The sequence below is a fragment of the Arachis hypogaea genome, chromosome 5 (assembly GCF_003086295.3).
Source record: "Arachis hypogaea cultivar Tifrunner chromosome 5, arahy.Tifrunner.gnm2.J5K5, whole genome shotgun sequence".
In the NCBI taxonomy this organism is placed as follows: Eukaryota; Viridiplantae; Streptophyta; class Magnoliopsida; order Fabales; family Fabaceae; genus Arachis; species Arachis hypogaea.
Genome location: NC_092040.1, coordinates 62,511,630 through 62,525,299, shown reverse-complemented (window position 1 = coordinate 62,525,299; position 13,670 = coordinate 62,511,630). Strand labels below are relative to the sequence as shown.

Here is a 13,670-nt window from a genome sequence, read left to right as displayed (position 1 = left end):
GTCCTCTTCTTCCTTTCTAGGTTCGGCCATATTGATTATATCAATGGCCTTGCACTCTCTTTTTTGATTTTTTTCAGTATTGCTTGGGAGAGTACTAGGAGGGGTTTCAGTGATTTTCTTACTCAGCTGGCCCACTTGTGCCTCTAGATTTCTGATGGAGGACCTTGTTTCATTCATGAAACTTAAAGTGGCCTTAGATAGATCAGAGACTAAATTTGCTAAGTTAGAGGTATTCTGTTCATAATTCTCTGTCTGTTGCTGAGAAGATGATGGATAAGGCTTAATATTGCTAAGCCTATTTCTTCCACCATTATTAAAGCCTTGTTGAGGCTTTTGTTGATCCTTCCATGAGAAATTCGGATGATTTCTCCATGATGAATTATAGGTGTTTCCATAAGGTTTACCCATGTAATTTACCTCTACCATTGCAGGGTTCTCAGGATCATAAGCTTCTTCTTCGGAAGATGCCTCTTTAGTACTGTTGGATGCATTTTTCCATCCATTCAGACTTTGAGAAATCATGTTGATTAGCTGAGTCAACACTTTGTTCTGAGCCAATATGGCATTCAGAGCATCAATTTCAAGAACTCCCTTCCTTTGAGGCATCCCATTATTCACAGAATTCTTCTCAGAAGTGTACATGAACTGGTTATTTGCAACCATGTCAATAATTTCTTGAGCTTCTGCAGGCGTTTTCTTTAGGTGAATGGATCCACCTGCAGAATAGTCCAATGACATCTTAGAGAACTCAGATAGACCATAATAGAATATATCTATCATGGTCCATTCTGAAAACATGTCAGAAGGACATCTTTTGGTCATCTGTTTGTATCTTTCCCAAGCTTCATAGAGGGATTCACCATCTTTTTGTTTGAAGGTCTGAACATCCACTCTAAGCTTGCTCAGCTTTTGAGGAGGAAAGAACTTAGCCAAGAAGGCCGTGACCAGCTTATCCCAGGAGTCCAGGCTATCTTTAGGTTGTGAGTCCAACCATGTTCTAGCTTTGTCTCTTACAGCAAAAGGGAAAAGCATGAGCCTGTAGACTTCAGGATCTACTCCATTTGTCTTGACAGTCTCACAAATCTTCAAGAACTCAGTTAAAAACTGATAAGGATCTTCAAATGGAAGTCCATGAAACTTGCAGTTCTGTTGCATCAAAGTAACTAATTGAAGTTTCAGCTCAAAATTGTTTGCTCCAATGGCAGGAATTAAGATGCTTCCTCCATCAAACTTGGACGTTGGTTTAGTGAAATCACCAAGCATCCTCTTTCCAATATTGTTGTTGGGTTCGGCTGCCATCTCCTTCTCTTGTTCGAAATTTCAGAAAGGTTGCCTCTGGATTGTTGTAATTTAGCTTCTCTTAGTTTCCTCTTTAGAGTCCTTTCAGGTTTTGGATCAACTTCAACAAGGATGCCTTTTTCCTTGTTCCTGCTCATATGAAAGAGAAGATAACAAGAAAAGAAAAGGAATCCTCTATGTCACAGTAAAGAGGATCCTTATTATTAGTAGAAGAAGAAAGGAATAAAAGTAAAGAAGAACCCAAACACAAGGGTGAGGATAGAAGCAGTGATTGGAGATGAAGACAGCTGAAGAGAAGTGTTAGTAAATAAATAAATAAATAGAAAAAGATGAGAGAGAGAGAATTCGAAAATTAATTTTGAAAAAAAGTTAATGATTTTTGAAAATTAAAGATGAGATAGAATTAAAATTAAAATTTTAAAACAATTAGTTAATTAATTAAAAAGAATTTTGAAAAAGAGGTGAGATATTTTCAAAAATTAGAGAGGGAGAAGTAGTTAGGTGGTTTTGAAAAAGATAAGAAACAAACAAGAAGTCAAATAGTTAGTTGAAAAAGATATTAAAATCAAATTTGAAAAGATAAGAAGATAAGAAGTTAGATAAGATATTTTAAAATCAAATTTTTGAAAAAGATAAAATTTTGAAAAAGATATGATATAAAAGATAAGATAAGATAGATTTAATTTTTAAAATTAAAATTAATTACTTGACTAATAAGAAACTAAAAGATATGATTCTAGAATTTAAAGTTTGAACCTTTCTTAACAAGAAAGTAACAAACTTCAAATTTTTGAATTAATCACATTAATTGTTAGCATAATTTTTTAAAATAAAGATAAAATTAAGAAAAAGATTTTTGAAAAATATTTTTAAATTTTCAAAAATCATAAGATAAAAATGAAAAAGATTTGATATTTGAAAAAGTTTTGAAAAGATAGGATTTTTAAAACTGAAAATTTGACTTGACATGTAAGAAACAACTAATTTTAAAAATTTTTGACTAAGTCAACTCAAATTTTCGAAAATTATGAGAAAATTAAGGAAAAGATTTTTTTTAATTTTTAATGATGAGAGAGAAAAACAACAAAAATGACTCACAACATGAAAATTATGAATCAAAACTCATGATGCATGCAAGAACACTATGAATGTCAAGATTAACACCAAGAACACTTTAAATATCATAATGAACATCAAGAACATATTTTTGAAAAATTTTTGATGCAAAAAAAACATGCAAGACACAAAACTTAGAAATCTTTAATGCATGGACACTATGAATGCAAGAATGCACATGAAAAACAATGAAAGACACAAAACAAGAAAACATTAAGATCAAACAAGAAGACTTACCAAGAACAACTTGAAGATCATGAAGAACACTATGAATGCATGAATTTTCGAAAAATGCAAGAGATTTTCAAAACATGGGATTGACACCAAACTTAAAAATTAACACAAGACTCAAACAAGAATCACAAAATATTTTTTATTTTTATGATTTTATGATTTTTTTTGTATTTTTATTATTTTTTCGAAAATATTCTTTAGAAAAATGATAATAAAGACAAATTTTTGAAAGATTTTTGAAAACTTTTTTTGAAAAGAAAATAAAAAGAAAATTACCTAATCTGAGCAACAAGATGAACCGTCAGTTGTCCATACTTGAACAATCCCCGGCAACGGCGCCAAAAACTTGGTGCACGGATTTTGTGATCATCAACAATGCCTCCAAAGACTTGGTAGCTCTCACACATAAATTACACTTTGTCACAAATCCGCACAACTAACCAGCAAGTGAACTAGGTCGTCCAAGTAATACCATACGTGAGTAAGGGTCGATCCCACAGAGATTGTTGGTATGAAGCAATCTATGGTCATTTTGTAGATCTCAGTCAGGCTGATTCAAATGTGATTGGATTAGATAATTAAAAGATAAATAAAATAGGATATAAATACTTATGTAAATTAATGGTGGGAATTTCAGGTAAGCGTATGGAGATGTTTGTTCCTTTCTGAGTCTCTGCTTTCCTACTGCTTTCATCCAATCCTTCTTACTCCTCCATGGCAAGCTGTATGTAGGGCATCACCGTTGTCAATGGCTACATCCCATCCTCTCAGTGAAAATGGTCCAAATGCTCTGTCACAGCATGGCTAATCATCTGTCAGTTCTCAATCAGGTTGGAATAGAATCCCGTGATTCTTTTGCGTCTGTCACTAATGCCCAGCCTTCAGGAGTTTGAAGCTCGTCACAGTCATTCAATCCCGGAATCCTACTCGGAATACCACAGACAAGGTTAGACTTTCCGGATTCCCATGAATGCCGCCATCAATTCTAGCATATACCACGAAGATTCTGATCGAGGAATCCAAGAGATATGCGCCCGGTCTAAGGTAGAACGGAAGTGGTTGTCAGTCACGCGCGTTCATAGGTGGGAATGATGATGAGTGTCACGGATCATCGCATTCATCAAGTTGAAGTGCAACGAATATCTTAGAATAGGAATAAATCAAATTGAATAGAAAATAGTAGTAATTGCATTGAAACTTGAGGTACAGTAGAGCTCCACACCCTTAATCTATGGTGTGTAGAAACTCTGCCGTTGAAAATACATAAGTGATAGGTCCAGGCATGGCTGAATGGCCAGCCCCCAAACGTGGTCACAAGACTGAATGATCAAAGACTTATAAAAACTAGTAAAAAGTTCTATTTATACTACACTAGCTACTCGGGTTTACAGAGGTAAGTAATTGATGCTTAAATTCACTTCCAGGGCCCACTTGGTGTGTGCTTGGGCTGAGCTTGATCTATCCACGAGCTGAGGCTTCTCTTGGAGTTGAACGCCAAGTTGTAACGTGTTTTGGGCGTTTAACTCTGGTTCGTGACGTGTTTCTGGCGTTTGACTCGAGAATGCAGCATGGAACTGGCGTTGAGCGCCAGTTTACGACGTCAAATCTTGAATAAAGTATGGACTATTAACTATTGCTGGAAAGCACTAGATGTCTACTTTCCAACGCCGTTGAGAGCACGCCATTTGAAGTTATGTAGCTCCAGAAAATCCATTTCGAGTGCAGGGAGGTCAGATTCCAACAACATCAGCAGTCCTTTGTAAGCCTCCTATCAGAGTTTTGCTTAGGTCCCTCAATTTCAGCCAGAAAATACCTGAAATCACAGAAAAACATACAAACTCATAGTAAAGTCCAGAAATGTGAATTTAGCATAAAAACTAATGAAAACATCCCTAAAAGTAACTAGATCATACAAAAAACTACCTAAAAACAATGCCAAAAAGCGTATAAATTATCCGCTCATCAAAAATACATCTTAGAATTAAATCAAACACGGATTATAGAGAAACAAAAATACTTTTATTAATTCATAGAACTCAGTAGGGCTTCTCCCCTTAACCTAGGAGGTTTAGAGACTCATACTGATAGAAAATACAAGCATAAAGGAAAGTATGGTGTGCGTCCTCCCTTATGAGAGGTGTAAAAGTTCTTTAAATACTAAACTAATAACTAAGGATTACATAAGAAAGGGTAAAACAGTCTTTTAGTGCTAAATTCCACTTATGGGCCTACTTGGTGAGTGTTTGAGCTGAGCTTTGATGAGATCCACATGATATGCGGCCTATAGGGCATTGAACGCTGGCTAGGGGGTCCACTTTGGGCGTTTCGATGCTGGTCTCTTCTCTTTGGGCGTTGGACGCCTGAAAGGGGGCAGGAGGCTGGCTTTGGACGTCTGTTTTGGGCCTTCTAATCTGATGGAAAGTATGGACTGTTATCCATTACTGGAAAGCTATGGAAGTCAACTTTCCATAGTCATTAAGAACGCTCTATTTGGACTACTGTAGCTCTAGAAAAGCTCTTCCGACTGCGAGGAGGTCAGATCCAGACAACATCTGTAGTGCTTTCTCTGTCTCTCAATTAGACATTTGCTCCAACTCCTCAATTTCATCCAGAAAATACCTGAAATTGCATAAAAATACACAAAATTGAAGTAGAATCTAAAAATGTGAATTTAACACTAAAACCTATGAAAACTTAATAAAAATTAAACAAAACATACTAAAAACTATATGAAAACAGTGCCAAAAAGCGTATAAAATATCTGCTCATCAGGGACATAAGTCTCTCCTCCTCAATTGACTTGCTCTCTGATCTTTGTCATTGATCCACTTAGTATTAAGGACACATATTTCATTCACAATGTCTTCAAAGCTCGGATCAAGTTGCTTCACTCTCTCTTCAAAGCTCCGAGTGCATCTTGTGTGCCTTACTTCCAAGATTCTTTCTAAATTTGCAGGGCTATAGTCAATAGTTTTCCCCCTCATAAAGCTTAGGTAGGTGAGTTGTTGGCCTGACAGTGGAACAGCATTAGCATAAAAGTCTCTTAGTAGGCTCACCACCACCTTCTTTGGTGGATGGCATAGTGCTACCCATCCCCTACTATTGATCTCAATGTTGATTTCTCTGTACTCATCCCTTTCCAATTAGAAGCCAACCTTTGGAATAATTTGCCTCTCACTCACCCACACAAAGAATTGGTTTTTGTGGAAGAATGAAAGAAACATATGCTCATTGTAACTTGATGAGCCAGAGGTTTCCTTTGTCTTTCTCTTCTTTGAGCTAGAAACTTTTAGTGGTGGCATTTGTGGGCTATGAGCTTTGATGGTAGAAGAAACAAAGAGAAGAAAAGAGCAAAAAAAAATTTCTCACCAATAACAAACTTGGAGCTTGCTTGTCCCAAGCAAGGAAAGAAAGCAAGGAAGGAAAGAAGAGAGAGTTCGGGATACAGAAGAGAGAAGAGTGTGTGGGTAGTGTGATAAATAGGGGTGGGAAAATGCAATTTATAAGGGGAAAGAATCTGGAAGGGTGTGTAAATGTTGGCGAAATTGAATATTTTCACGATAGGGTTTGGCGCCCAGCGTGGGAGAAGCGCCACTCTTAAAAGTGGTTCAGTTTTTTCTTCAATTTGTGAGATCCAAAGTGTACTTCACACTTTGACTCCCCTGACTTGATGAGAGATCAATGCATTGTGGGCCCCACTTCCTTCCTGAAATTACAGTTACAAACATTCATATTAGTGATCAAAGAGTTGTTTCATTTCTTTCCATTTAATTGGTATTTATTTTGTGTATATTTTGGACACCAAACTTAAGTTCATTGCATCTGGTAACTGGTGCTCATGATTAGACTTTATTATATACATCATGAGTGGAAGGTATTTGATTCTTCATACCCTTCCATTTCCACTCTATATGTATGTAATTAAGTACCCTTTTCATTTATCCCACCATGTTAGTGGGTGCATTGAGATACCAATTCATTGGGCTCACTTTCTTTAGCTCCCAACAGTCTTCTCAAGAATCTTCTTGAGCTCCCTATTTAAACTTTCTGCTTGACAATTGGTTTGTGGGTGGTATAGGGTGGCTACTTTGTGCTTAACACCATATTTGAAGAGCAGGGTCTCTAGTTGCTTATTACAAAAGTGGCTTCTCCCATCACTTATGAGAGCTCTTGAAACCCTAAACCGACTAAATATGTTTTTCCTCAAGAAGTTGATCACTACTTTGTTGTCATTAGTTGATGTTGCTATAGCTTCTACCCACTTGGACACATAGTCCACAGCTACCAAGATGTAGCTATTTGAGTATGAGGATGGGAAAGGTCCTATGAAGTCAATCCCCCTAACATCAAACAGCTTTAATTCCATGATGAACCTCTGTGGCGTCTCATTATTCTTGCGTATGCTGCCAGCTCTTTGACATTCATTACATCTTGTCACAAATTCCTTTGTATCTTTGAACATGGTAAGCCAAAAAAATTCACACTACAAAACCTTAGTGGTGCACGAATCCCTACACTTTCGTACAACTGTACCAGCAAGTGCACTGGGTTATCCAAGTAATACCTGAGCGAGTCAGGGTCGATCCCACGTGGATTGTGGTTTGAAGCAAGCTATGGTTATCTTGCAGGTCTTCATCAGGCAAATCAGAAGGTTTATGTGTTTTGATGATAAGGGGAAACTATTCTTAACTTGTATTTGTGAATTAGGATGGAATGAGTAATAGGAATATGGTTAAGGATTGGAGTTGCTTTGCCTTTCTGAATTAACTCTGGTATTACTATCTTCTTTGCTTGTGAGTGATCTCTTCAACGGCAAGTTGTAGGTGATTATTGCCTTTATTGAGAGGTCATCAATACTCCTCCGGATCTGAACCCCAGGGTTAGTGTGGATCCATCTCTGATTGAGGGTGAAGCGCATACAGTCCATTCTCCTTAATAATCCTACAAAAAATTCCAGATCAGAGAATGCTGCATCTTTTGATTCTAGCCTATACAAAAGAGACCCTAATCTCCCAGTAAATTGGCTAAATTGGAGTCTCGAGAAGTCCCCAACGAAGTCATAGATTAGCCGTCTGAGAGATGTATGATTCAAGATGGTGGTTAGTGCTTTCCACTGAAGTATTCACACGAACCCAAGTAGACGCGGGTGTTTGTCAGACACGTTCATCTTAGTATAATGAACAGAGATGATTGTCACTAATCATCCTATTCACCATATTGAAGTACGAATATTGATGAGCGAATAATTTATACATTTTTTGGCATTGTTTTTAGGTAGTTTTTAGTATTTTTTGTTACTTTTTAGTATATTTTTATTAGTTTTTATGCAAAAATCACATTTCTGGACTTTACTATGAGTTTGTGTGTTTTTCTGTAATTTTAGGTATTTTCTGGCTAAAATTGAGAGACCTAAACAAAAGTCTGATTCATAGGCTGAGAAAGGAATGCAGATGCTGTTAGATTCTGACCCTCCTACACTCGAAGTGGATTTTCTGGATCTACAGAAGCCCAATTTCCGCGCTCTCAATTGCGTTAGAAAGTAGACATCTTGGGCTTTCCAGCAATGTATAATAGTCTATACTTTACCCACCAGAAATCCTCTTCTGGCGTAAAACGCCAGAACTGGCACAAGAACGGGAGTTAAATGCCCAAACTGGCATCCAAGCTGGCGTTTAACTCTAAGAATGGCCTATGCACGTGAAAGCTTAAAAGCTCAGCCTAAACACACACCAAGTGGGCCCCGAAAGTGGATGTCTACACTATCTGCCCTTAGTTACTTATTTTCTGTAAATCCTAGTAACTAGTTTAGTATAAATAGCACTTTTTACTATTGTATCAGGGAGCTTATGCCATTTTTCACATTTGGAAGGCTGGCCATTCGGCCAAGCCTAAACCTTTTTCTCTTATGTATTTTCCAACGATGGAGTTTCTACACCTCATAGATTAATGTGTGGAGCTCTGCTGTTCTTCATGAATTAATGTAAGTACGATTGTTTCTCTTTCAATTCACGCCTACTTCTTCTCCAAGAAATACTCTCGTTATTAATTCAATTAAGTCAGAATGAAGGGGTGACCCGTGACAATCACCCACTATCTTCGTTACTCGCTTAGCCAAGATCCGCGTGCTTGACAACCACAAGCGGTCTACATGATGTTCAATGTAGTCATTGGACGACAGCTAGAGTATAGTATCTTGGGTCTCTGATCCACAGACTGAGTCTGTGAGGTTAGAACCTTCGTGGTATAGGCTAGAAATAATTGGCAGCATTCCTTAGATCCGAAAAGTCTAAACCTTGTCTGTGGTATTCCGAGTAGGATCTGGGACGGGATGACTGTAACGAGCTTCAAACTTCACGACTGTTGGGCACAGTGACAATGTGCAAAAGGATAGAGAGATCCTATTCTGACAAAAGTGAGAATCGACAGATGATTAGCCATGCAGTAGTTGTACCTGGTATTTTTCATCCGAGACGAGAAATGCGAAGTTGATTAGCCGTACAGATATCGTAGCCGGACCATTTTCACTGAGAGGATAATACAGCTTGCCATGGAAGGGAGAACGCATGACTGGATTAAGACAATAGGAAAGCAGAGGTTCATAAGCAACAAAGCATCTCCAAACTCTTATTTGAAATTTCCACCAATGATTTACATAAGTATCTTTATTTTAATTTACGTTTTATTTATCTTTCAATTATCAAACTTCATAACCAATTGAATCCGCCTGACTAAGATCTACAAGATGACCATAGCTTGCTTCAAGCCGGCAATCTCCGTGGAATCGACCCTTACTCGCGTATGGTTTATTACTTGAACGACCCAGTGCACTTGCTGGTTAGTTGTATCGGAGTTGTGAAAAGTGTGAATTACAATTCCGTGCACCAAATATACATTTTAGAATTAATCACACATGGATCAAAGAAAAACAGTAATACTTTTATTATTTCATAGAACTCAGCAAGCCTGCTCCCCTCAACCTAGGAGGTTTAGAAACTCATACTGAAAGGAAATACAAAGTGAAAAATGAAAATAATGTGTAAAGTCTGCATGATTATGTAAAATACACTTTAAATACTTAACAGATGACTAGTAAGGGTAAAACAGTCTATTTAGTGCTAAATTCCACTTCTGGGGCCCACTTGGTGAGTGTTTTGGCTGAGCTTTGATGAGATCGATGTGCTAGGGGACCTCTAAGGTGTTGACCTCTAGCTAGGGAGTCCCCTTTGGGCGTTTGGATGCTGGTATCTACTCTTTGGGCACTGGACGCCAGGAAGGGGGCAAGGGCTAGCGTTGGACGCCAGTTTTGCACCTTCTAATCCAAAGCAAAGTATGGATTATTATACATTACTGGAAAGCTCTAGAAGTCAGTTTTCCATAGCTATTGATAACACTACATTTGAACTTCTGTAACTCTAGAAAAGCTCTTCCGAGTACAGGTAGGTCAGATCTGGATAGCATCTGCAGTGCTTTCTCTGTCTCTGAATCAGACTTTTGCTCCAGCTCTTCAATTTCAGCCAGAAAATACCTAAAATTGTACAAAAAACACAAAACTCATTGTAGAATCTAAAAATGTGAATTTAACATTAAAACCTATAAAAACTTAATAAAACAAAACAAAATATCCTAAAAACTATATGAAAATGATGCCAAAAAACGTATAAAATATCTGCTCATCATAATTCCAAACTTAAACTGTTGCTTGTCCCCAAGCAACCAAAAACACAGTAGGATAAAAAAAGGAAAATTAAGATACAATTGATTTCAAAGTTTTCAATGAAGCTCATTTTCAATTAGATGAGCGGGACTTAGTAACTTTTTGCTTCTGTATAGTTTTGGCATTTCACTATCCATTCAAACTCAGAGATGTTGGCATCCTTAGGAACTTAGAATCCAGATGATATTATTGACTCTCCTAGTTAAGTTATTTTTTATTCTTGAACATAGCTTTTTAGAGTCTTGGCCGTGGCCCTAAGCACTTTGTTTTCAAGTATTACCACTGGATACAAAAATGTCACAGACACTTTAACTGGGTGAAGCCTTTCGGATTGTAATTTAGTTTTGCTAGAATCCCCATATAGAGGTAGCCAAAGTTCTTAAGCACACCCTTTTTGCTTTGGATCATTACTTTAACTGCTCAGTCTCAAGCTTTTCACTTGACACCTTCATGCCACAAGCACATGGTTAGAGACAGCTTGGTTTAGCTGCTTAGGCCAGGATTTTATTCCTTTGCACCCTCCTATCCACTAATGCTCAAAGCCTTGGATCTTTTTTACCCTTGCCTTTTGGTTTTAAGGGAAATTGGCTTTTTGCTCTTGCCTTTTGGTTTAACGAGCTTTTGGCTTTTTCTGCTTCCTTTTTCTCTTTTGGCTTTTTTTTTTCCACATGCAAGCTTTTTCTTTTTCTTTTACTGCTTTTTCTTGCTTCAAGAATCAATTTTTGAGATTTTTCAAATCACCAATAATATTTCAGTTTCATCATTATTCTTTCAAGAGCCAACATTTATAAATTTCAACTTCAAATATGAACTGTTTAATCATACATTCAGAAAATAAAAGTAATGCCACCACATCAACATATTTAAACTATTCTTATTTTAAATTTGAAATTCACGCATCTCTCAATTCTTTTCAATAAAAATTTTCTTTTAAACAACGTGAGAGATATATGCGACATTTAACATCTTTAAGAGATCAATGCAAATGCTCGTGCAACGAGAATAAGAGAACAAATAAAACATAATAGAAAATAGAAAAATATAATAGGAAAGGAGATTAAGAGAACCAATCCACCTTTAATGGTAGCGGCTAGTGCTCTTCCTTGAGGATCCAATGTGATGCTTGATCTGTTCAATGTCACTCCTTTCTCTTTGTTGTTCGTTCTTCACAGCCCCTTGGATCTTCTTCTATACTTAAGAGTGGTAGAAGTCACAAATCAAAGCTTTTGCAATGCCAAACTTAAGAATTTTACTCGTCCTCGAGCAAATATGAATAGTGGGGAATACTAGAGTAGAAAAAGGTGGGGTAGGTGAAGTTACTGTGGGACCCACTGATCCTGAGAGGCTAGGGAATCTGGATTCCCTGCTCCTCTGCACTGGCATTTGAATGCCCAGGGGCTGCTCTCTAGCTGGCATTCAACGCTTGCAATGCTGCCCATGAGGAGCGTTGAACACCCAACAGGGATACCCTGGCTGGCATTCAACTTTAACACTCCATCCAAAGTGTTCTGTTTTCACTTCTATGAATTCTGTCTCTGTTATGACTGATATACATGATCATAACCCTAAAAGAAAAACAAAACAAAATAAAAAGAAATAAATAATTAATTAAGGTTGGGTTGTCTCCAAATAAGCGCTTCTTTAACGTCATTAGCTTGACGGTTAGCTCCTTACAGTGGTGACTATGGGCTCAGATTTTTGCCCCTTGCAGTGTGAACCTACTCCCTATCTTCTCATGAATGAGCTCCACATTCTCTAGAGACAGGATACAACTCACTGTATGTGGTAAGACTGGTTTCTTAGTGAAGACAACTCTCAAGACAGGTGAGAGGCCTTCAATTGGGACTTTCTTATCCATCCAACCTTTAGGTACTTTCTTCTTAGTACCTTTGTGTTTAGAGCTTGTTGATGGCTACCCAACACCAAACTTAGAATTGATGTCTGAGGGCTCTTTAAAGCTATGCACAGAAAGGGAGCGTTGGAACACTAGGTGTTGCACAGTGATCTCTCTTTTATTTGAGGGAGAATTCGGATGAGGCATCTTGAATAAGAGGTGATCCTCCCTAATTGTAGAGTTAGTTCTCCCTTAGCCACATCAATGATAGCATTGGTAGTGGCAAGGAAAGGTCTTCCGATAATGACAGAGTCATCCTCATCCTCTCCTATTTCTAAGACTATGAAGTTTGCAAGGATATAGTGGTTTTCAACCTTCACCAAGACATCCTCTACTAGACCATAATAGCTTCATCATTGTCTTATCTGCCATCTCTAATGAGATGTTTGCAGCTTGTACCTCAAGGATTCCCAGCTTCTCAATTACAGAGAGAGGCATGAGGTTGATGCTTGACCAAAGGTCACACAGAGCCTTGTCAAAGGTGATAGTGCCTATGGTGCAAGGAATTAGAAAGCGTCCAGGATCTAGAAGCTTCTAAGGTAGCTTCTGCTGAACCAAAGCATGGAGTTCTTTGGTAAGTAGTGGAGGTTCTTCCTCTAGAGGCCTTGTACCAAACAACTTGGCATTTATCTTTATAAGAACTCCTAGGTACCGAGCAACTTGCTCTTCCCTAGTGTCTTCATCCTCATCAGAGGATGAGTAGTCATCAGATCTTATGTACTACAGGAGTGCATTTAAAGGAACCTCTATGGTCTTTATGTGAGACTTGGCTTCCTTTGGTTATGGGATAGAGGTTTCTTCAGTGGGATGTAAGCACTCAAAGGGTGTGCTTTTACTGGCGTTCAACACCAGCTCTGATAGCTCTTTGGGCGTTGAACACCCTTGCTGTCCCCTCTTACTAGCGTTAAACGCCAGTTCCTCTATGATTTTGAGCGTTGAATGCCCAGCAAGGATGTCTTTGCTGGCGTTCAATGCCATCTTCCTTGGATGTGTGGGCATTTAACGCCAAGTGAGGGGTTCCTCACTGGCGTTTAGCGCCAAAAAGCCTGTGTATTTGGGCATTGAACGCCTAGCCAGTGCTCCTTAGATGGTGTTGAATGCCAGCTTTGCTGCCAGGATGGGCATTGAATGCCCCGTGAGGGGTTCTTCACTGGCATTCAGTGCCAGGCTTGCTGCCAGTTTGGCATTGAACGCCCAGGAATATGTCCTTCACTGGCGTTCAATGTCACCCATATTCTCTCCAGATTCAGCTTCTACCTCAATAGTTATAGCCTTGCACTCTTCTCTTGGATTCACCTCTGCGTGATTATGTAAAATACACTTTAAATACTTATCAAATGATTAGTAAGGGTAAAACTATCTATATAGTGCTAAAATCCACTTCGGAGGCCTACTTGGTGAGTGTTTAGGCTA

The 13,670-nt window shown here is 38.1% G+C and overlaps 1 non-coding gene across 1 annotated transcript; it reads left to right on the top strand.

The window, feature by feature from the left end:
* The first annotated feature begins 796 nt into the window (after positions 1-796).
* Positions 797-900, top strand: LOC112804320 (small nucleolar RNA R71). Its single transcript, XR_003202932.1, has one exon. It is a non-coding gene; the product is annotated as a small nucleolar RNA R71 (small nucleolar RNA).
* Positions 901-13,670: the final 12,770 nt, after the last annotated feature.